The 26,074-nt window shown below is 41.7% G+C and overlaps 1 protein-coding gene across 1 annotated transcript in view; it reads left to right on the plus strand.

The window, feature by feature from the left end:
• The window catches only part of foxo6b (forkhead box O6 b), a 43,987-nt gene that overhangs the window by 1,355 nt on the left and 16,558 nt on the right, over window positions 1-26,074 (plus strand). The window lies entirely within an intron of this gene.

Genomic DNA, 26,074 nt, shown 5'->3' on the forward strand with positions numbered 1-26,074 from the left:
TTAGTGGAGAAGCTACACTATATTTAGCTACAGTTTGTGTCTGCAACATAACTCCTATTCTGCATATTTGAAAGCCACATAATTGACCCTTGGTTCAAACAATTTATATTCAGTGGCGTGTCCCCATGTCCCTCCACAGTACAGTGAGTGGAAAGGGGCGGTGAGCGTGGCTGGATACAGGTTCACTGGGTTCATCGTATTTGGGGATTGCAGCCTGTGCATATAGGAGAAGCCACACGGAGCCAACTCTCCCTCTTCACAGTTCCTTTTTGGATAGGCACCCTGTGACGCATGTCTGGTTTCAAGCCTATATTTCTCAGCATTCTCGGGTCACGCGGGGGACAGAGTGCGCCTCTGGTCCGATTTTCGGCTGCTCGACCGGAGCATCACCCATGCCGCCGGTTGGGTACTCGGGATAAACCGTTTGGAGCCACCCCCCCACCCCCTGCTATCCATTGCGCGCACGCCGAATTACGCACAGGCTGTACCAAAGCATGGCACAAGGCGAGGGGTTTAAAAGGACAATAACAAGAGAATGATGACATTGGGTGTCACAGCAAACAGATGTAACTACAGATTATCCCTTACATTCAAATTAATATGAGGTTAATCTAATAGATTGGTCGCTATAATCTACTTAAATTTACCACCCATTCTGTGTTAGGATTAATAGTCTTTTGTTTTCAAACCCTGTATTGTAGCTTCTCCTCATACTGTTCTTCATGTTTGACAAAGTTAAACTTCTGCATTTCATGTTTTGAATATTCAGACCAAGAATAATCTGGCATTACATGTTCAAGTAAGCACATCAACCAAGACCAAAACGGGGTATAAATTATTTTAAATCCCATGTGAATTAGACATTCAGGAGAGGAGAGCAAAAATAAAATTTGAGTATTTGTGTTTTTGTGCATAGTGAGAGTTTCATAAGGGTCAGCACCACAATTAATGGGAGTTTCCAAAGCTGATACACTCTTAAATCTGATAGTACTGAGAAGCAGTCTCAACTACTCCCATGTTTTTAAATTTGATAGCAGACTTTTACTGCCTCTGTATTATCAGGAGCGTTGAAAGGACAACCATACATTATTCAACATAATGACAGCCTTAAAGATGGATGAGAAGAGGTTAGTATTTTAGTTGTATAGAGTTTGGGGACTCACATGAGACAGTTTTCAAAATAAAGCTGCAGCAGCTCAGATTTCCTGATTTTTTTTTTTGTTCTCAATATGTTTTGAACACTGGATCCCACAACTCCCGTTTTGCATCTCGAAAGTGTCTGTCTGACTTTTCATGGTATTAAACCTTGCACCTCCAGTTCAATAACACGGGCTTGTTTGTTACAAATCACAAGCCGAAGCATTGCTGACAAAACTATGGCATCATCAGGGTTATTTTTCCAAACGTTGAAGCTCCCTCCCTAACCACAGTTAATATATTTTTTTTCCAGGCAGAGGAATATTTGTAATAATTGAACTGAACTTTCTGTGTAAATTTGGCGGAGTGCCCCTTTAAAATGATTTTTTATGCTTTTTGAAGTAGCATTTTTTCACTTTGTATTGTTGCTTGACTGAGACAACCAGAGGATACTGTATCAAGTACAGAGAAGAGGAAACACGAGTCGCAGCGGGATTAACGGGCATTTTACACCATCTGTGTGGGACACTGAGTTGGTCTGAAATCCTCTCGCTGCTGCTCCTGTCATGTTATCATATCCTCACAGCATTTTGTGATAAGTACCACTGTCTCTCGTCTTTTTGTCCCTCTCACACTAAAGCTTTCCTCAGTGTTTTGACTCCATACCAGCCTCCACTGAACAGTACCGAGGCGCAGATTAATCTCCATCTTAAAATCGGAAAAATTGGATTTAAAGCCGGGGTGTAAATCCCCGTCTCTTGTTTTGCACTGACCAAGGATGCCCAGCTTGATGCCTGGCTGACTCCAGTTGCAGCTTTGCATGGAGGTTTTGATTGGCCAGTCCGGCCAGGAAGCTGATTGGCGGAGAGAGGTTACGAGTCCGAAAACCAACTTGATTCAATCATAACAAAGCTCAACAACAATAACAAAGAAAAAAAAGAAAGGAGAGGGGGGAGACGTATACACACATGTTGGACTGCAACAGTTGGCAGCGCCTTTAATGAGATTTTAAACTGGGAGGTACAGAAATGTTCACCATAACAAACAAACAAACACATTTACGTACAATTTGTATCCACTGTCCCACTGTCTTATTTGTTTCTGGTTAGACTGAAGAGCTCTGATGGAAGGTGGGGTTGGGGTGGGGTGGTGGAAGGAGGGTGTATATGGATGGATGGATGGGATGAGTGGGAGGGAAATAAGATCCAGAGTCTTGCTATTAAAAGCAGTCTTTAAGAGCTGTTGTGTAATCCTGTCTGAGAGCTGCTGCTCAGTCCAGCCGCTGGGCTCTTTGTCTTCATCTGGGCCAGCAGCTTCTCCGGCCCCTTAATACCACACACAAACAAACACACAGTGTATACATACTGTACGCACACACTGGCGAGGTGTCAGTCACTTGTTCTGGCGTCAAGTGAGCGGTGGCGGCGGATCGGATTCCTTTCATGTGTTCGCACACTTCTTGTCTGTGTCTTGTGATAGTGTATGGATTTCTTTGATTGTGGTCACACATACTGTACAGACACACACACACACACACACACACACACACACACACACACACACACACACACACACACACACACACACACACACACACACACTGAGTGTTGCGTATGTGTGTGGCAGCAGGGTTGCTATGATGACTATGTATGGATTTCTCCGACTGTGGTTAAGTAATTGTGGTCAAGTGTTTTGGCCATGTTTGTTTTTGCATCAGAAGTGGGAGGCTGTGTTTGGTCGTGTGAAGCAAGTTCAGCTCCGTAGGCAGTCACGGTGCCGGTGAGGGGGGGCGGTTCGCATTCTCTCACACATATACACACACTATAATGTTCATTTCACAAGTGAATGTGTGTGGGAATAGATGTGCTGAGCTGTGGTCTGTCTGCAGGCTGTTCTGTACACGGATGCAGCAGCAGGCAGGTAGAAGCTCTCTGACTCTACCTGAAGGCTTTAACAGCAGCATGTTAGAGGCACATCGTGGGTGTATGACTGTTGTAATCACTTTGGGATATAAAGACATTCAGAAGAAGAATGAATTCTTATTTTTGGTCTTTAACTCATTAGATTTGCCTTGTTTTATGGTGTTTCCTACGGTTGATTTAACATTAGAATCAGCTGCAGAGATTCTTACATTTAATTACCTTCATTTCAGCCAAGTCATATTTTCCCATCTATGTGATTGCACATGAATGCAGCTTCCTGGCAGAAGGTTTGATCAGTTTTCAGCTGCACTTCCACGCAAACAACTGACAAAATGTTTAGTCGTCTTGGGGCACTCTGGTGGCTGAGGGGCATCTTTCCAAACATGAACTGCAATATCCACGGTCCGGGTCTGGCTGGGGGAGGGAGTTGAGTACCATTCCCCATCTCTGTCACGCTCTCACACTGACTGTATATAAAAGTGGACGTAGCTTCCAGATGTGAAAAATGAGGCCAATGTGGAAGTGCCTTAAGCTGCAATACCACCGAGTGCAGCTAGAGGTTGGTTCCAAAAAGCCTCCCGCTCCATAGACTCCCATTCAGCTAGTCAATACAATGTCTCCGTGAGTTATTTCGGGAAGCTATCTTAAATCGCTCCTTCTTATTAGTTTTCTGGTGGTCCATTTGAAAATAATCCCGTCATTTTTTATAAAAAAAAAGTTTATAAAAAGCTGTGTTTTGGGGGGCGTGTCTGTTTGATTGACAGGCCTGTGGTGCAGTCCGTCACGGCCATCGGTGGGCGGGACGTAGTGTGTGAACCTCTTTAACAGTACTGTCATCGTTGCAAAAGCACAACTCAGGCAGATTTCGTTAACGCTGGCACAGTTCCATCAACTGTTCTAGTAAGTTATGACAGTGAACCAGACTGTAAAATATAAAGATCCTGGAGATATCTCACTGAAAAGGAATGCAGTCCTTTTTAATGTTATCAGCTACACATGTGCTTCTCCTGCAACAAGCCAAAATGTCTGCTGTGAAAAAGCTGTTGGCTTTATTCATTTGGAATTCATTTAGAAAGAGTTAAAATCTCAATCTCTGTGTCATGTGTTTAATTACTCTGGGGAGGAAGTGAAGGGTCTCGATGGGGGGGGGGAGGTTTTGGTCTCAAATTTACTGCAGCAGTTAGGCTCAGTGGGGTTGAAAAGGACTGAGCAGGTCAGTTTTAGGTCAGTGAGGAACAGCTGAGTGTCGACAGGGGCTGAAGACAAAAAATTAAACATAATCATATCAGGAATAAGCTCTCGTAAAGCCTCACAGTGCAGACTCTGGAATCTATTGCAATTCAATACAACAGCTCTACCATCAATTTTTTGTTTACGACGCTCATTATGTTCAGTCTTTGACGACTTTGTCAATAAGTGTGTAAATTCAGTCACACATTTAAAAGGTAGCGTTGCATGGATTTCATCATACTGAGAGATTCCTCTCGTTTTTTTCTCCCTCACTTACACACGAGGTGATCATAGTATAAGAAACAGCTCTAAATATAATTCTGTCCAGTGCAGCAACATCACTAATCCTTATCACAATGCTAAACACGCTGTATCAAAACCTCTATAGCAGTGTCCAAAAATGAACAGCAAGGCTTCATAAAAGATGACTTTAGTGTACGGCAAACAGGTGTATTGGATTGCTTCAGACTGTACAGGTGTACTTAACAAAAACACCAAATGTGTTTACCCAAATAGAGTTTAGACGCGAATCCAGCAGAACACAGGAGTTTTGAAACTGCTTTCCTTTTCATAACACTCCCAATAAAAGCTTAAAGAAGATCATCTACAGGCACTATTTAGTACATTTACCATAAGTGTTGATTATGTTGTTAAAGAGCTTAATTTTAAAGACAACGTAATCATAAAAAAGTATGGAGTATAAAATCTTCTGTGTTTTGATTGCTATGTAAATTAAATTGATGTCATCCCTAAAAATAGTTTATTTCTCCTTCCTCTACTTCCCTGATTTCTGAGTTAAAGTGGATCTTTACGTCTAATATGTTCCTAATCTGCTTGTAATACATCACAATGCACTTCACATAAAGTATCACCGCCCACGCTGATGGCCATCACCTTGTTCTGCCGAGATTCCACTTGTGGGAGATGGAGAAGAAAATAAGGTGCAGAGCGCAGGAGGGAGAGAGAGAGAGGGAGGGAGGAGTGAGGGGGCAAAGAGACATTTTGAAGAACAAGGTATTATTTGTCTTGCCAATAAAACCTTTTTTAATCCTTGAATTGGATTTGGAATTGAGTGGGAGAGGAAGAGAGAGGCAGAGAGAGAGAAGATAGAGCGAGTGGTGGTGGTGGCCCCTGCTGCTGAGCACATTGATAGCAGCCTTAATGCCTGTGATGCTCCAGTGCCAGCCCAGACAGAGGGGAATTGGTTGGAGATGGTGGAACAGGCTTAGAGGGTTCCCTGTGCCAGCCGGCCTGGCGCTGGCTCAACAGAAAGCCCTCTGCACCGCTACACAGTTATTGTTATTATCACAAAGGCGCAGCAGAAGGAGAGGCAGCTCTTGAGTTGGCGGGCTTGGCACTGGGTTAACTGGGGGCGGGGAATGGGAAAAGGAATTTGGAAGGCAAGGGGGGGTTGGTTGTTGGATCTGAGACTTTGGTAAAACTCATCTGATCAGTCCTGTGAATGGAAGGAAAGCAGTTGGGAAAAGTCGTTGAGGGCATGAATGGAAAAGGAGGCCACGCAGAGACGGACAGATTCTGATCCGAGGGGATCAGTTGCCTTGTCGGTTGATGCCGAGCTTCAAAAGGCATCTGAATAGATATCACTTCAATCTGGAGAAGTGCGAGGATGTAAACAAGGGATGCACCAGCAGTGGAGGCGGGGTGTTCACTGCTTAAAATGAGTCATAGTGGTTGGAATAGAACATAATATTCTCGCCCTCAACCCTCACACTTCAATCGGTTGGAATAAATCAGCTGGAAGAAAACGTTGAGAAACTCTCTACAGACGGAAATTCCAGAGAGAGAACCAAGTCCAGACACAAAACAGTCAGAGGCAGGCGGATCTTGGGATTCATGCCTGGTGGTGTGTCGTAAAATGTCGGCCCAGCACACATTCTCTCCGTGTTGTCTACCAGACCTCGGGGTTTCAAAATGTTCTGGTGTCTGGATCAGACGATGAGCAGAGCACGAGTCAAAAACATTCAGTCCTCTGTCCTCGCTGTCAGACTGTGACTCAGGAACAGGCCACCACATTCTGCTGGTGCATTGCGAACCTTAAAGGACCACACCAGGGGTTTTACACGCTGTAGCTCACTTTCAACGAGTCACATCCACTGAACTTTACACCACAAATAAAAAAAAATTCAAACTATGCTGTTGTATTTTAAAGATGTCAAAGTATTTAATCATCTACTGCTTCAGGAAGCCATCGGTTTCCATTTGTTTGTTCAGAATATGGCAGTCGCTTAGTAGACAAGTACAGCGAGCCATGTATTAACAGCATTTTTGTGACCATTTTCAAATGCATGTTATACAGTTTAGTTTTGATTTTTTATTGAGAGCCCCTTAATTTTTTTTTACTTTACAGCACAAGGAGTTATTCTGCAAACCTACTCTTGCATTTTAGAAATATGGTTGAATTTTGTCAACCACTTCAGCCAGACATATATTTCTATTTAGTATGGAAATCTACTGAATAAACAGAACGTTAGGTTAGTTTTGCCAGGTAATGCAATACAGAAGTTTTGCTTACATTACACAAGTACTTGAAAATAATGTAACATTGAGAAAAATGAATGTTGACGAGATTTATTTGAATAAATGTCAGTTGTGGTCAAATTAACTTGTACATGTTAATTTCAGTAAAAACAATTTACCCTAATCCTAAACTTAACATTTTAAACAGTGTACTTATATCTCTAATTTTGGCCTCTATTGAATCCAAAACGCGTCAAGACATCAGTTCTTTGACGGTTTAACGATATCATTATCCAGTCTTGGATCATCCACGCCTTGTTAGTTTACTCAATCAATTGTGTAGTTAGATTCGGATTACTTTATATAACTGGATTAATCAACAAATGGATGTTCAATGAGTCTGTTAATGTTTTGTTTTTTTCATAAGGAAATAATTAGAATTGAATAGCTGCCTGAAGTGTTGGACGCCAAACATCCAAATGTGTAAAACACTTGTGTGATTGTGTGATTTTCATCTTACAAAAATGTACGTGAGCGCTTCAGACATCCATTGTTTTCCATTCATTTCCATGTAGTATGAAAATCAACCACATTATTTTACCTAACAAGTGGCCATTTTACAAATCATGCTGTTGTGTTTTACAAATTTTGGTGTTTGCTGTCAGTCAGCCATTCATTTCCATTTATTTCCTAAAGGACAATGACTGTCTACAGTGACGACAAGATACATTTAGAAAATTTTATGACACAATAGGGTGGTTTTCAAAATGCCTGCTTTTAGTGTAAAGTAAACAACTGGTTTCCATTCATTATGAATTTCTGCTTGGAGAGATGGAAAAAAAAATTACAATGTCAAGTGTGACATCATATACACAATTTGAAATTAAGAAGCTAAAAAATGCTCAGTGATGTAGTTATCATAAAAAAGTTATTTCATATTTTTTGCAACCATTAACTTCAAAAGCTGAGAACACAATTCAACAGCCTTATATTTTCCTAAATTGTTTGATGTCACACTTTGAGACTAGTTAAACATTACACAGAGAGTTACTGTGCAGTCAGTCATCCTATTAAAGCCATCAATTCACAGCAGCATCAGACTGAAGATAATCCCCCTGGAATCACAGAGGACATTTTATAATGTAATCATGCATCTGAAATTGCACTAAATTTTAATGTGATTAATGACAGAGTTGCCTCATAAAGTATTCACCCCCAACTTTCTTCATATTGTACTCATTATAGTATGCACCAATTTTAATAAATCATTATGCACTCACAGTGTGTTTATAATGGATTTTGGATGCCTTATGGTGCCTTATGAGGACCACTTCAAGTAATGTGTTGCCCTTATTTTTTACTGCAAATGGGATTAGTTTTTGAGTTCCTGCACATGGTAAAATGGGTTTGATCGTGGTTTTGTATGGATCTGAAGATTCCGTGTGTGTGTATGTGTGTGTATGTGCCGCTGCTCTTGTTGTTGTGTAGCTGGGCCTGATGGGAGTCCAGGTCCGGGGGGTACAGCTCTAGTTAATAATTCAGATGAGGCTCATTATCAAGGCAGCGCAGATCTCTCTCTGATTCCACCTTAATTGCAGGCAGGATGTGCCTCTCAGACACTCTCAAAGTCACTCCCCCTCCTGTCTGCAGCTGCAAATGACTACCACACACACACACACACACACACACACACACACACACACACACACACACACACACACACACACACACACACACACACACACACACACACACACACACACACACACACACACACACACACACACAGATCTCCAGTGGTTCTCTTCCAGACCTCACCTCTATACAGCAGGTGCCCTCACTGAGATCAGGCCTGGATCTCTGCACGAGCACATGAATGGACATTTGGAGATGAGTAGATAAGTCCCACCCAGAGCTTTTGTCTGTCACAGAGTATCGACTCTGTGGCCAGGCACGTGCTCCTATTGAGTCACTTACATTTTTAATCAGATCTTCATGAGGGCTTTCTCCTGTCGGAGGGCTCAACAAACTAAGATTGATGGGAGGTAATCAGTCAGAGGACAGCAGCCCTGTGATTAATGCTGCTGGGGAGTGAAGCTCTCAGCGCCACGCTGGACGACCTAGATCATGGCTTTTCAACCCCAAATCTTCTGAAAAGCTGAATTGTGGAGGGCATGTAAAAACAACAGAACCGCTGTGGTTTGACAAGTACTATCAGACGAATGTTTCATTTACATAATAGACTGCTATTTCACGGTGAACTTATTGTTTGGAGACAGGTGATTACTGTGTAGTAGATGTTAGAATTATATTCAGCCATATTTACAAAGCCTTTGTCAGTAGGAAGTTGGTGAGAAGATATGGACGGGCAGCTCCTTGGTTCTAGTGTTTTGGGGATTGCTAATATCGATCTCTGAGTTAGTCTGACTTGAATTGAATGAATCCTTTGACATGAGGAGTTTTCTTTCCAGTGTGCACTTGTTGGACCTGATCCTTATTCAAGAACAATTGTTGTGAGATGACTCCTTTCAAAGTGGTAAATGCAAGTGCTTTTAGAGAACTTGTTGCATTTTTTATTATATTGAAATTTTCTACTAAAAATTGTATTACTGATAGATTCAGAGCTTTTAGTGATGTACAAACATTCTGCATTTTTACAAATATTAATGTAACACTTTTGACAAAGGAATTATTGATTAAGATTGCTGGTGAAGCTTAAAGTGGAGAGGCTGTACTTTGCATCTGCACTGTGCTTTGAACTAAATACTTAATGTATGTCTGTATGGAAACATACCTCAAATGCAGAGATAACTTACTGATGTTCCGGACGTGTCATTTTCACCAAGTTCACTCTTTTACTTTTACCTGAGGCTGACAGAAATGTCAATAATTTGACAGTTGACTGTCCCATAAAAAATGAGACATTGTGACAGTGAGCTAGGGAGGGAGTGAGGCGGCCTAGACCCAAAGCGTTGGAAGAGAGGGGCTCGAGGTCGATGGATAGGTAAAAAAAACTGGAGACTGCAGTTTTTTTTCTTGTTTTAAACAGAATCAAACGTTACTTTTAACCATGATGGTGAAAAAAATTGCCAAACTAAAACCCTTGTCTTTCCTCAAACCTTTCCAAGTGGTTTTTGTTACCTAAACCTAACCAAATAGCTTTTACACTCTTATGATTCGTGTTCAGAATGTAGAGAAGACCTGTGTAGTTGCTTGGGTTTGATGTCTTGTTGGTTTAGTTATAAGCCAAGGTACTGGAGAAAAACATTGACCTGATGATAGCAACTCATCCTGAAGTGGGCATGAATGAATGTGAATGTTCACATAGTCATTTTAAGGCATTTCAATCAAAGCCACTCTTATCGATTATTAAATTAAATAATCACCAGAATCAATTACAACTGTAGATCCATCCTGGCAAGATGTTTTAGTCTAACAAACCGCCATCCACACAGCCAAGCTACGAGCAAGGTTAAAGATACAAATAAAATTACCATATTGGCAGTCCATGACAAACCTCCATAAAATATCTTGTTTTATTTAGGCCAATATGACAATTTTATGTAAAATCATTAGGATACGAGAATTTATGCATGACAAAATTATACAATTTAGAACATAGAGCATTTCTTACACTCCAACATCTGGCTGTAAAGAAACATTCTCCACTGCAACAGTGTAACATCATGATCTGAGTCTTCTCGTGTTTCGCTCTAGGACTGTCATGTTGCCTTGATCTGATTCTCGTCAGGAATCACTGTTACAACATGCCTTTTTTGGCATCACGTGATAAACGATTCCCTTTTTTCTTTTGCCACAATCAAAGTGGTTTAGGAGACAAATATATTCTTGTATGAACCCTATTGACTTTGCCTTATTTACATCATCTAAAAAAGACCATATAAACTGTCATGTGAGATGTGAGATGGACGTTACGGGATTAGACTGGTGGAGTTTCAGAAATATTTTTGCACACTGACGGATGGGAAACGAATGGCTGCAATGGTTAAAGAACAACAGAGGATTCAAGTAAAGGGCTTCACTCCATCATTTTACAGTACTATCAATCTCCCTTAATGCGTATTGTTCTCCGTGTGGTTTAGTCATGTTGAGGTGATGTTCAGCATCAATCAAGTCACATTCATTTGCTGGCAATTGAATCCATTTTCATTATGTCTGTTTCAATATGTCTGTTATTGCACTTTGATCATAGCTGATAAAAGCTTGTTGAAAATTAAAGCCATTAGTTTCTTAAGAGCAGGATCATTTGCTGTGTTTTAACCAGAATTATTGGCCCATTGTCTTTGTAAAATGTCTGTTAAATCAGTTTGGTTGCTACACTTGGGAAGGTGTCTGTTAAAAAATGTCAAGTTGAGCCTGGATGCAGCAAAAGAACAACATGCTCACTGTCTATTGTCAGCACAATGACAGGTCAGCGAAGAGTGTTTTCACTAATGAATATTCATCAGTCCAATGACATATTTGGACAAATTACAATAAAAGCCTTTCAAGCTGGAGCTGAGTAAGAATAATTTACAACCTAGTCATTTTGGAGATTATTAATCAAACATTACTAAATTGCTTTAAATCACAGCTAAGCAGATTTACATTATGGTATGTACAGATTGAACAAAGTGTGTGTGTGTGTCTAGTGTGTGTGTGTGTGTGTGTGTGTGTGTGTGTGTGTGATGGCTTGCTGATGGCGGTCCAGGAGGCAGACAGAGGTTAGCAGCATAAGACGGCCCCTCAGTGGATTTCTGTGTCAGTTTGATGAAAATAGGTCAGGATTCAGAGATAGGCGTTTAGCATTCTGCCCATGTGATGGCTGACGCCGCGCCTGACGACAGCTAGCCTCAAATGAACTCTCGACTCTTTCTGTCTCTCCATTTGCCCACCACCCACCACCCCCACCACCCTACCTCTCCCCCATTCCCCTCCGTCTTCCTCCCTCCACGTTCCTCTGTAATCTAAACTCTGTCCTGTCATCCTCTGTCTCTCGGCTGTGGCTTCCATCGCTTCCAGCTCACGTAAAGACATTTAAATCTGTGGGCTGTAGATTAAAAGCCCACTCCTCCACAGAAATCGCACTCAGATCCACAATAGACTGTGTCTGGTAGAATTTATTTGATTTAGATGTACTTTTCGGTATTGTAGCGCCGCTTTCGAGAGAGAAAATAGATGTGCTGCAAAGTTTTATTGGGATAATATTTCAGCCGTGGCCAGTGGTGACCTAGCTTAGCATAAGGTCTACAGTATGTTTGGTCACCACTGTATTGGCCTTGATTTATTATTCTCCTCCAGAGCAGGCCCCCATCTCTCATCACTGCTATGCTTTAAAAACGACTCTTAAAGGTGAATTTACTCACACACGAGCCAGTTCCATGTTCGGCTTTGTAATTCAGTAACAGCAACCACCTGCAGCGCTGGCTGCACAAACATAACGGCTAAATGTACCGCTTACAACAAAGAGGAGATAAGTGAAACGACTGCTGCAAGGTCAATTCTATTAAGTACAATTTCTGATGAGGTTGATTTGAGTACAATTAGATTAACTTGACAGAAAAAGGATTCTTTCATAGCCTTTAAAACACTGTCTTGTTTGTCTGGTAAAGGTTTGGTGGCCGGCTATTAGCCAGTAGCTTATTTAGTAAAACTTGTGAATGTATGTGGCTCGTAGCTCTTGCTAAAACGACTTTTTGCTTTGCGAGCATCAGGGCCTAAGGATGGTATTTATCAACGTATTCATTAAAAATTACAGCACGATATCAACAAGTACCAGCTAAATGACCTTGTGTATTACGGCTGTGAATGGTCTGAATGACGATAATACTCGGCCTTCGGCAAACTCTACCGAGATCAGAGACCAGAGAATTTACCAGGCACATTTATGACCCCAAACTCTGTTTTCTTTAGTGCCATATTTCACCACAATTTCATTACCAAAAGATATCCCATAATCTAACATGCATTATGCCTACTGCAGTGAACTTGAAATTAATCAGCTGACTTGATAAAAGGAAATGCAACACTTTCTCAAGGCTCAAAATGCTGCATTATTTAAAAATCCAAGGCACGGCAAGAATTTATTTTTTCAATAATCTTTTCCTTTCCTTTAGCGTGACGCTAAAGGGAAAACTGTGGTTTTAACCTACTTACATAAATAGAAAAAAACATCAAGTCATTACAGCGCTACTGTCCAGCACTTATTGCCAGCAAGATTTGGGGATTTAATGATCATTTAAGTCTTGAAATGCCGCGATATTAATTGAATGGTAATCACATGTATCAGCAATAGAAATGGAAGCACTTTTAAAAACCAAGACCCCCAGTGGCCCCAGAGGTCTCAGAGTTGCTGTTTGTTAGTTGGTTTCCAGTGATTTGATTATTGGAGATTTGTTAGACAAACGTCATCAATGAAGGAGCCTACATCAACTAAAGTGGGTTGTGCAGTGTAAGCTAATTTTGTGGCCCTGATTTTTTTGGGGGGCCCTGCGTCAAAGTTATAAGCTATTTATTGTTATGTTTTATATTCTTTTAATATTCTTGTTACCTGGTGTATATTCCTAATAAAGTTGTTTTCTGGGTGTTGGGGCCTGTAATGAAGCTGTCAGTCTGCAGGGTGTGTTACACAGTCAACAGAAAGTGATAGATGGACGATCAATAGGGGCAAAGCATTGGGTAGTCTAGGGGATCCCAGACCACCTGGGTCCCCAAAAGACCCCGGATTCACTTGGGGTCTGTTGGATTTTGGAAATTTAATTAAATGCACAAGAACTTGAACCAACATCACCAAAGCAGGACCCTGCAGACTGAGCTCATTTTTTGTCTCTGTGTTTTACAGGGGCCGTGTGCTCACATTGCACATCTTCCTAAAGAAAGGGACATTTTGTCACACTATCGCGATTAAGGCCCAATGGAATTTTTTGTCCAGAGGTCCTCCAGTAGGTTAATCCAGCAATACACATACACAGCTGAATACAATGGGTTTATTTTCCGCAAAGACTTATTTGTTGAGTATCTGTTTCCTTCTTTGTCAGCCTCTACCTTGTGAAGTGTTAGATTGCACCTCCCTAACTGATTTATTGGCCCTCTGAAAGTCTGACTTCATCAAATCCTTGATACCGCTAGTCATATATACCGTCTTTGATGAGTGCCACCAAAGTCGATGTGTGGATTTAATAGCAGCATTAATCTGCCTGTTTAATGGTGTTGTTGAGTGGAAGGTGGTCACTGCAAGACGCAGCACTAAAAGATAAGTTATGGCCCCAGCCGGCGAACTATGAAAGGGCAAAATGCAAAACAGTCAGGATGCGGAGGAGAGTGGCGGAATTAAACAAGGTCTTCCTACACTTTACAGGAGAGAGCGAGGACGGATAAAGACTGGTTACTGAACATGGTGTGAAATAAAAACATGTTAGAAGTGCTGTCAGAGTTTACAGCAGGTTGTCCCCAGGTCGCCAGGTGTGACTAAACACATGCGTGAAGTGATATTTTATTTGTTAGAACAGTTTGAGTTTCTGATTATTTATTGAGGATACCTGATAATTGATTCCCGTGACATTACAAAAGTAAGCTCTCGTTTCTCGATGCCTCATAACCCTGTTAATTGTTAGATAATGAGCCTGCTAAAATATGCCTACAACAAACATCACACACTTTTTTCCAGGTGTTTTCCAATGCCGCCACATTGCAGCAGGTGTAGTTTGTATAATGAGGCCTGATGAGAACTTTGTGCCACATTTTTAATTTGCTGTGGTTATGAATAAGGTTATGCCAATATAATATAGTGATGATGATGATAATAGGCTTGTTATGTGTTCTGGCCAACAGTATCGTCCACCCCTGATTGGATAAATATCATGGGTGAAACATCACTAGGTATATTTACTCACGGTAAGTACACATACGGAAGCGAAGTACTATTGTTCTATTTGACTTGACTTCCATTTAAATCCACTTTTTACTTCTTCATTTAAGACGAAAATCCTCTCGAATGAAGAAAAAAACATATTGTTGGTTTGTCCCTTCCTTTTGTTATGACCACTAGGGTTGTACTGGCAGAAGGAGATATGTTTAACTCATTGCTGAAAAAAAGTTAACCCTACAAAACAGCTTAGTTAGGTTTAGAAAAAGATCATGGTTTGAATTGATTTAAGTACGACATTGAGGTTGAGGATCTCCGTTGCCATGGTTACAACAACAGACGTGGTTAAGGCTTATGGAAAGGCATCATCAAATAAACAATGTTGACTGTCAGTTTTAAACAGGAAACAAACATCAATCTCTTGTGTCCGGTCCAGTGTTTTGTTGACACATCCATCCTCCCGACCTCCTCCCTGTGTGAACTGAGGTTGACAGCAATGTCACCTGACTTTCTTCTGTGGTAAATCATAATTACCACAGAAACTAGAGGCTGCTGTCACTTGGCTGTAAACATATGTAATTTGGGGGCATTTCAAATACTGATTCTCACACAACTGCTGGAATCTCATCAACAATAACTATACTATAATTATAGGTTGTAATAATGAAATGCTGTACAAACAACTTATGTGATCATTTTATTGGGAGAACAGTCTCAAAAGTATTGTACTTTGTACTCCATTACATTTATCAGAAAAATATATGTATTAGTTCATGTTAGGATCAAGCTTTAACATATGAATCATTTAGAAATTATTTATACATCAGATTTATCCATTACAATCAAGAGCTTAACAATTCAATGCTACATTCAAATTTGTTTATAATACATATTATGTGGGTAAAAATGAGTGCCAAGCTCTATTAAAACAAAATTTCTCTTACGTCAGCCCGAAATGTCAATGACCAACTGATGATGTCATAATGATGTCGTTAGGGTTATTTTGGTGGCGGCTCGCAGGCTACAAATGATTAAAACCTCAGAGCGTGACAATTGAAAGACATCTATGTTTACAAGCCAAGGAAACTCTAGCAAAATGCACTGTCAAGTTGCATCATGGGAATTGAAGGATCTGTGGGGTTTGGCATTAAGTCCCATTCTTGGGACTAAATGAGCAAAATCCCAATCTGTTTTTTTTATTTTTTTCTATTTATGAATAAATCGAGATAAGTCGAGATGCCAATAAAGACAGACCTCTTCATTCTTTAAATTCAGTGTCTATTCTGGTTCTCCAGCACGTTTGGTGCACCTGTAGCGTGCAGGCACACAAACATCCACAAGGAGCCCATGTGTGAAATTTATGCCATTTGGACCCCAGCAGACCTTTGTTAACCCACGTCTTGTGATGCAGTTTAATTAACTGAAAATGTGTTCAACACTAAAGAAACATTTTATTCTGATCTGATCGAATGCATGATTACTGTAGCATTACTATTAACCCTAGCGTCAACTGTTTTCAGTGGAGTTCAGGTTACCTGATGTTGACTTTACTCTAGTCGAGCTAAGTTTAGAAGGCTCATGGAAACTGAGGATTATTGATTGATTATTATTGTCATAAAATCCAGTTAAATTGCAGCATCTCTCCGGAGATATTGACAGATGTGATGTCAGTTGAAGCGTACAGTAGTGAAACTGATGGGAGGGCAGTATGAGGACAGGATGGCAGTGTAGCGTTGCGGTTGCGTGACTGAACAGCACACAGGCCTGTCTGTGTAATTCTTGCAAGATGGATATTAAAGACGCAATACTGAGGCCTTCCCTCCGCTCTGTCCCTGCACTCCCTCTTTCCCGCGCCTTCCCCATTCTCCCGTTCCCTCTCTTTCCCTTTCCCCTCTCCGTCTCTGCTAATGATCTGCTCCGCCTGTCGCTGCCTGGCTGACTGATGCCCACTGACAAGCCCCACTCATGCGGAAATCTGCACCCCCTCCTTCCCTTCACACACACACACACACACACACACACACACACACACACACACACACACACACACACACACACACACACACACACACACACACACACACACACACACACACACACACACACACTCCAATAGAGTAATGAACTCCTGCACATCACAACGCTGCATATTTACTATGCATGTGTGACACACATGCACCATGCACGCCAACTTGCATAAGCGCTCACGGTGAGATAGATAGATCTACATTAACTAATCACGCCCATTTGTTCAGTCACGTCAGCAGACATATATGTAGAGCAGATGACAAACGCACAAATAGACCACACACTATGTATACGTTATCCACAGAGAGCGCCCCTCCCCTTCCATACTATCGCATGCTTATTGAGCAGCTGACTTAACATCCATGCATTTTTATGCAAATGACCACGTATTGAATCTGGCTGAATGGAAAGTGGCCCATTTCAGTGAGATTCCTGCAGTGTTGCAAAACCCTGTTTTCTTCGTTTACTTGAGGCAGAGAACTTAAATTATTAAAAAAAAAAGAAGGAAAATAGTGATGGGAATGCATTAGTCATTAACAATGATGCAGGTTTGACATGATGATAAGCTTAGTAAATACTTTAGTCTGTGTGCAACAGTTACTCTGGGGGACAGTATGTGCTGTCCATAAAATATTTGATCAGCAAAAGCCTGCAGGAGGAGTTGTTGACAGTTATAAACCATTTGATATAGTTGATTTTAAATATTGGGTATTACCATGTTAATAGACCAATGATTGAGTGATTGATCAGGAAAAGAGGGTTTAATTAACCGATACTGAATACAATTGTTAGCTGCAGCCATCATATGGATGCTACATTCAAACTGCTCTTAAAGGGTTTTTATTGCTAATTAAAATCTTAAAGATGTAGTCAGTTTTTACAGAAAGACTGTTGATATTTGAACTCACCAGACAAACAAATAGTCCCCGCCCCTTCTGGGCTCCTTCTGGAGCTCCGCCCCCCACATTTTTTGATGTGCATTGCGACATTAACCAGTGTGCTAGATGATTAAACCTTATATAACGTGGAAATGGATGAGTCTTTCTCATAACTGAAGCAAAACAAACATTTTGGTACAAAATATCATTTACAGAGGGCTGTGTACAAACACCAGTTGTTTTTTTTTAACACACACACACACACAAACACACACACACACAATGGACAGCTATCAGACTGAGGAGAAATTCACTGAATTTGGCAAAAAGTTTATTGAATGAAAATCACAAACTGTACCTTTCAACCTGCCTCTTCTCTCCACCTGACACACATTATTTATTCCCCTTTAACAGAAACTACTTATTCACATTGTGATGCTGAAGTCTTACCTCAAACTTTCTTACTGTCTCCTTCCAGATTCAGGTTTGATACTTATTGGTTTTGATTGCCAACACTGATCTTAAAATCTGCTGCCAAGTGAGATTCCCAACATTAAATGTATTTATGCACACATTAACTAACCTGAGATGAAGCGGAAAACAACCCAACGCCGCTCGGAAATAAATCGTTGCCACTTCACATTCTTAGCAAAACCTTCAAAATCCATCTTGTGGATGTAGCCTACTTTCTCAATATAATAATAACTGAGTATCTTTCTGTTCTTTCATTAGCTTGTGCGCAACACTAACTCTATCCTTCTGCTGCTCTGGCTCCTAATTACTAATTGGCCCCTACTAATAATAAACAGTCATGCATATGGAAATCTGATCAAAATAGCTTATTTGAATCAATTCAGGGTAATTTACTCCCACTGTCAGACAGTATGGTATTGATCAATTCTGTAATTGATGCAGTATATACATCAGAGAATGGCACTGACATGTTCATATTTGATTTTGAATAATCGAAGCTCAGTTCGGTGTCGCTACATCAGCGCCCTGCCGGGGGAGTTTCAGGGAGGTAAGAAATGAGGTCAGTAAGCAACACTGTGATGCGTGGCGACACCCCTGGGCTCCCCTCAGTCCCAAGACCGCACACGACCCACAGTCCCCCAGCCGATGGCTCAGCCCCGCCACTATACGCTCAGCCGGGGGGTTATGCAAGGCTCCGCGAGGCCTGCTGGCTCTGACACAGATTAGAGAGGGAGACTCGGCCAGGTACTTCGCTGTTCTACCAAATATCTGGGCCGCACACCAATATGAGGGAGTTACACAGGAATACAAAGCGCACTGTGGGGGAGCAGGGACTTTTACGTCAGTAGTACTTCTATTTAGTTGAATAAACCATCTTATATAGCACACTTTAAAAGAAGGTTTATGAGTTACTATCTACTGGCTTTTTAATGGTAAGATCATAAATATTTCAGCGGGCAGTTACAAGACACTAAAAACAGCAACTTTTAGGTTTCAAAAACTATTTAGCTGGTGAGTAATTAATAGCCAAGTCATTAATAAATGCCTTTCTTCCTTTTAAATAAGCCATTAAAATCAGCTAAAAGTGTTAAGAAGTAATTAGTATGCTGTAATAAACCATCAGTCCGACAGTTTTGTGTCAATAAGTTAATTAATAAAAGATAATGACTTTCTTACTTTGTCATAAGCCAGTAGCAGTTACATATTGAAACCTGATAAAGGTGTTTCTGCAGCTGTAAAACTCGGTGCATGCACTGCATGTGGTTCAGACGTTCGGCATTTATTCTGACGGAGCATCATCAACAGACGGAGAGTTTTACGCCAGGCCGTGTCCGTGATTTCAAATGCAACACATCACCGAGGTTGTCGAGCGTGGCACACCTAACACAGAGACCGCCTTGTACTACTACAACTAAAATGGATGGTTGTGCTTCATTTCTGTTGCATCACAATTGAAGTTGAAAATGTTTAGGACAAAAACCAAGTTCTGCTACAAAATAAGAGTCCCTTCTTATATATTAAGCCAGGCTAAAAGTAACACCTCTAAAGCTGACAATTTCAATACACAACATTTCCTCCAAGAAAGAACAGATTCTGTTCTGATTTATGATCCTCAATTGGACATTTTTTTCCTGTGTCCACCAAAAGAAAAACCTAGATTCTGAACAAGGCTTGTCACAATCACATAATCACAATTATTTGAGCATTATCATCACTTTTCATAATCGTTAGAATCGTCTACTCATTTGTGTAAAAACAGTTGGATGAAACTAAGAGGAATGTCATACTTCCATCACTGTTTCAATGATTATACGAAAATAGTGGTAGAAAAATTAACCAAATAAGATAGAATGGTTAATCACAATTATTTGTATGACAATTAATCATCAGCTAAAATGTCCTGATCATGACAGCCCTATTGTGAAACGGAGAAGTTCACACCCTTTGGGAACCACAGAGTAGATTCCCTGTTAAAAAAACACCAGTTCCAGAACCAGAACCCTCCAGGTGGATAAGCTGTCTACCTTTGGTCCACCACTTTGTACCAGACTGAATATATGGATTACTATTGGATGGATTGGCATACAAGTTGGCACAAACATTCATTTTGCTGAGCCTTTTTCTTCACCATCATCAGGTATACATTTTAATTGGTCCAACATTGTTATATTTATGACACTAACCCACTATTGTCCATCCACTGTGGAATTTTTGGGGGCCCTGTATAGTGAATATTCAGTATTTACACACTCAGCATTCACACACTCAAACACAATGGTGCAGGGTAAATTAGAGCACTATATGAGTTAACGGAGAGTGATTTCAGACAAAGTCTTCATCTCATTTTCTAATTTGTGAAATCATAAATAAATTAGTTTTTTCAGGCCTCTAACAGCTCAACAATCACTTTTTGGTGAAAACAGTCCAACTCAGGCACACTGGCATTCAAGTTCACGTTGCTTCACTTTAAACCACAAAAATAGCGAACCACTGCTTTATTATTAAGTTTTATTACACACCTTTATAAATCATTTAGTTAGACATCCATACTATGAACACATGTGGTGAAGGGAGTAAGAAACAGAAGGAAACATTGAATTCTTGAAGCATTTTTTGTCTTTCGAACATCACAAACTCTATCCATGAATTAAAGAATGGATCTGTTCCAAAAGACTGACAAACACAAAGAAAAAAACATCTATACATCCATTATTGATACACGCTTTGTCCTGTGTAGGCCCACTGGGCGGCCAGACCCTACACCCAAACAGGCCGCGAGTACGGGAAAAACCTCCACTTCCATTTTGTTTCAATTAGCAGGACGGTTTCAAACTTTGTCAGCTGCGGTCGGACCGTCGAAAACAGTGAAGGAAATTCTCATTTCAAGAAAGCACGACGAAGCTTAGATGTGCGGCAGGAAGAACTTCAAGCCTCTAATGAAGTTTCTCGCCTGCTCTTTGAAAGACTGGAAGCTCTGCTATACTCCACCCCTCAGTTACCAGCTTGACCCCCCCTCCCTTCACTCACACACACACACACATGTGCAGATACTCAAACACACTCAAAAAACACACATTCCAGCATCCCCATTAGCAATTCATGAGCGGCGTCTCATTAGACTTTAAGTTTTACCATAGGCCTCTGAAGTATATGGCTGGAGCAGTTATTAATATTTCATAGTCTCCCATTGAGGAGCTAAAAACGAAGTCGACCCGCTTCCGCTACAAAGTGACTTGCGCTCCTCTTTTTTTTTCTTTTCTTCTACTTCTTTTTACCCCCTCTTTTCCCTCTTCCTTAGACTGTCTCTCTCTTCCCCTCTCCTCTCCGTTCGCTCCTCCGCCGTCGCTTTCTCTCTTCAGCTTCCTCGCTTCCGATCCTTCTCTGCCACACAGACCTTAACTCAAACTGACTTAATTGGGCTGTCTTTGTTCTGGGAAATGTGGGCATACCTTCCCCTTCTCCCCAGCAGAGAGGAGAGAAGAGAAGTAGAAAGTGAAGAGAGAGGTGGGAAACAACAGAAGAGGGGAGGGGAAACGATGGAGGAGAAACCTGAGTGAACCCTGATTGCTCCAGAGTACCCACTGTGCCATGCTCGGGTTAGGGGGGACTCAGGGGTCGGGGGTGTGTGTGTGTGTGTGTGTGTGTGTGTGTGTGTGTGTGTGTGTGTGTGTGTGTGTGTGTGTGTGTGTGTGTGTGTGTGTGTGTGTGTGTGTGTGTGTGTGTGTGTGTGTGTGGAGACAAAGATGGGGAGGGGAGTCTCAAGGGTTCACGGGTGTCTGTCAGACTGGCAGACAGGAGCTCTGCCCCCAAAACAAACCCATGCATGAATAAGTCAATAAAACCATGTCTGTGGTGTGTGTGTGTGTGTGTGTGTGTGTGTGTGTGTGTGTGTGTGTGTGTGTGTGTGTGTGTGTGTGTGTGTGTGTGTGTGTGTGTGTATCAGGCTGAGACTGAGTGAAGGGAGGGAAGAGAAGAGAATCAGATGAGGCTGAGGCTGATGAAGCTTCTTGTTTCCCAGCGTCTTTGACAAAGACACAGACGCCACATTCCCTTGCAATGAGAAACAGACTGAGAGAGAGACACAAAGAGAGAGAGAGAGTGTGTGATCAAAACCAGAGAGAGAGGAACAGAGCGAGGGAAAGAGGAGAGCTTTGAATTGGTTGGGACAGTTACAGCATGTTTGCACATTGCACAAAATTGGTTGGACGCAAGTATGTGGGACTGCTCTGTGCTGTGTGTGTGTGTGTGTGTGTGTGTGTGTGTGTGTGTGTGTGTGTGTGTGTGTGTGTGTGTGTGTGTGTGTGTGTGTGTGTGTGTGTGTGTGTGTGTGTGTGTGTGTGTGTGTGTGTGTGTGTCAGGGGTCTCCTCAGGCCTCAGTCTGAGACCTGGACCTGGCAGGAACAAATCGGAACACAAGATCTATGTTTTTGTCATTTGCACAATAGTGAGGCAGCCGTAGATCTACAACTGTGAGTTCTGAGAGGTAACATTTTTTTTTCGGTGAAAGGACTGTGGTGGCTTTGAAGTGAGCGTAGCTTGATGTAATGGAACACTTGGAAACTTGGCTGTCTGACGGGAAGGCTGGCGAAAATATTTGAAATGTAGCGTACACTTTTTACACAATTAATATTTTTAGGTGACTAAAACAATGGACTTTGTATATGAAAGTGGACGTAGCTTCCAGGTCTGAAAAATTAGGCCGATGCAGAAGTACTTTAAGCTGCAATACCACCAAATGCCACTAGAGGTTGGCTCCATAGACTCCCATTTAACTTATCTAAAAGATTTTCAATCAAAACATTTTTTGTCCACAAGTTATCTCAGTGTTGTTAGCTAAAGTCACTCCTTCTTATTCATTTTCTGGAGGTCCAACTAAAAACAATCCCGTCATTATGTGTGTTTTTGGGGGGGGGTGTCAATTTGATTGACAGACCTGTGGTACAGTCAGGTTAAAGCTATTGGTAGGTGGGACATACTATCGCCTGGTGTCCAGTCAGATCGAGTTAGATTCATCGCTTGCTCCAAACCCAGCTCGTCCAAATATGGTCACTTCTGGCTCCAAACCACTCCGAACTAGCAAGATGGTGGGTGATATCATGGTTGGTTGCCACTTGGCTAAATGACCTGTTCTTGCCGACCCTATACACAACAGTACACACAGTGGCTTATCTTCGGTGCCGATATAGCTGACTGCTTCTCCAATTTGGAACTGTGCTGACCCAGTTTGGCTCCGCCCACCTATTGCTCGCCACTTGAGTCTTTGCTGTGATTATAATTTTGACACTTGAGGTTAGCATGAGGTTCGCTCAGCCCCCCTGAATGGTGGACCAAACAGCAGCTGAAGTGGTTCCAACAATGGCAGTGGTGGTTGCGTTTTGTAACGTCCATTGGTTAATGCCGATTAAAGGCTGGTCAACCAGTCTCAAAGTTAACCTGAGGTCAATGCCCACGAGGATTCAACAACTGGAAATAATGCTGGATGGAGCGTACCCAGACACATATATTAACAATGTGAATTTGGGTCAGGGAACACCAGGCTAGTGCTGACCCCCATCTACTTCAGGTAATACACAGAGTACCTCACAAAACAAAACAAAACAAAACAAAACAAAACAAAACAAAACAAAACAAAACAAAACAAAACAAAACAAAACAAAACAAACTGTCCATTTTATAAATCTGTAGCTACAACCTTTTAAAACAGCTCCATACAAAAGTATTTGGATATGGTGTAGCTAATCAGGGAAAGCCACTAATATACGTGGGACAGCTGCCCCTCAGAACAAGACATAAAGACACTTTACTTGCCAATAAGGCATTACATGTTTTGTGGCAACAACAAAGTTTGCAACTATTTCCCAGCACCAGACCTCTTGACACTATGGGAATTAATTTAGGTTAATTGTCGGCTTTGCCTGTGAATCTGGAAACGATGTATGGATTTAACAGTTGGTTTTGATGGAACCAATTATCAGATCAAATAATGGTCAAAGGACTTTAAAAGAGTTCCCCCCTCTCTACAATGACCCTTCAGAGAGGCTATGGATACTTTTGCTTTCGGACTTTGTGTTAACACGTTCTTTTTCTAGCATAACCTAGCCCTCCTTCCAGATTAATATAAATTATTATTCTGCAGTGTTCAGATTTACTGTACACTTTATATGGCCAGTGTAGTGTTCTACGTGGGCCTAAATCTGAGACCAGAACCCAGGCTTTACCTGGGTCATCAAGCCCCGGATTATTTTCTACTTTCTTTCAAACAACAAGAGAGGGAAAGATACATTTCTTGATCAAGCACATTCAAAATGACCTGAACCAAACCCAATCCAACCCCAAAACCTTACACAGCAAAACAATCAGAACCCATCCAGAAACCTAAACTTTGGTCGGGAGCCGTCAAATTAGGGGCGTGTATCAGAACTCTCAGCCACTGTTTTTTTTTGTTTTTGTTTTTACCAGTTGTTGCAACATGGCCTCAGTTTTTGATTTATATACTCTATTCCTAATGATTACCTCACCAGGCTAATGTAATTTATTGGCTACTGGTACTGTCATATTTCCCCTTTACCCCTGGGTACTGCATTTCTACTGGAGACACATGACACACCAGACCAGCATCTCTTAATTCTGTTCATATTTAATGATGATTTGCACCCAATGTCTCGTTCAATAGTTTCCGTAATCTTAACGATACCTTGACCATCGTCCATTTTCCATAATCACAACCTTTGGACAAAGACTTTATTTTTACATCATCAGCATTGGATATTACAAAATATTGTCTTTCCAGAGAAATCAACCCACACTACGGTTGGAAACATGAACACGGTTATGGATCAGTCAGACACAGGAGAGAAATCCATCAATAGATAACATTTTAAAGTTAACCTCAACTGACCGTGAGTCTAAAGCTTTCTGCAAACCAAAAAAAAATGAGATTTTGGTATTATAAACCCATTTGAAATGCAGTGCTCGGGTTCAAATCAGGTGGCAAAACTGTGTGTAGAGGTGTTTGAGTGGTGAGGGCTTTAGGTAATAATATGTTGTAGCTCTGCAATTATAGCTCCCCTGACACACATGTATTCCTCAGTACGACGAACCAGTCCGAGGCAATGAAAAGAATGATTTAATAAGAGCCAGTGAAGTCAGAGAGGAGAAAAAAGAAACGAGAAGAAAATAGATGTGCGCTAGAGGGGGATGGTGGGGCGGGTGGAGGGGGGGGGGGCAGTGACAGAGGAAGAAATGGAGGATGGAAACAATTCAGTGTCCTTGAAAACCAATAAGGCTAATTTGAATTTGAGACTGAGGACTTCTTCTCTCTTCTTTTGCCTCGTGTGACCTCCTCCTCGCCCTTCTTCTGCGCTCCCCAATCAGCTTAATCTCTCTCTGCTCATCCCTCACAGATGCCCCCCCCCCTCCCACACTCACCCACACCCCCCATCCCTCTCGCTCCTTCCCATCCGTCGTTCATTACTGCTCATTCTCACCAAAGCAGATTTCTTTCCATGACGGATGGGCTCTGTGAACACTCGTCCAAAAGCTCTGTCAGATCTTCGGCTCGTGTAGTAAAAGCTGAGAGGCGGGCGGTTCACTTGGGGACACGCATGGCATTATGGGCCGGGGATTGAAAGAGTTGAGAAGGGGTTTTGGATTCGGGGCGCTTCCCGTCATTTTGCCGTCTTTGTCAACGCCTGGATCTAGTTGTGGTCGTCCGGGCATCAAGCATGTTAGCCATGGGAAAGCTGTTGCATGGGTGATTAGGGGGGGAGTCTTTTTTCAAGGACTCCCTCTTCTCCTTCTCACCCCATCAATTTTCTCTGTGCATTATTGCAACAGTCTCTGTGGTTCTCCAAAAAAGCCTCGCAGGCATCTTTACAAGTCCTCCTCTTTCAACATCTTAACCATAACCCCCTCCAGCCGTTCTCCCTTCTCTCTACTCTGCCCTCACTTTTCCTCCTCGTCTCTCTTTCGCTCTCTCTCTCTGTCTACGATGGTCAGGTCTCATGGGGGAAGACAGTTGGCAGGATGCAGGCTTGCTGCCATGGCAACAGGAACCCTCCCTC

The sequence above is a fragment of the Brachyistius frenatus genome, unplaced genomic scaffold (genome assembly GCF_029030835.1).
Source record: "Brachyistius frenatus isolate BFR_SWC_R1_liver_20210118 unplaced genomic scaffold, ASM2903083v1 Contig_101, whole genome shotgun sequence".
Classification (NCBI taxonomy): Eukaryota; Metazoa; Chordata; class Actinopteri; family Embiotocidae; genus Brachyistius; species Brachyistius frenatus.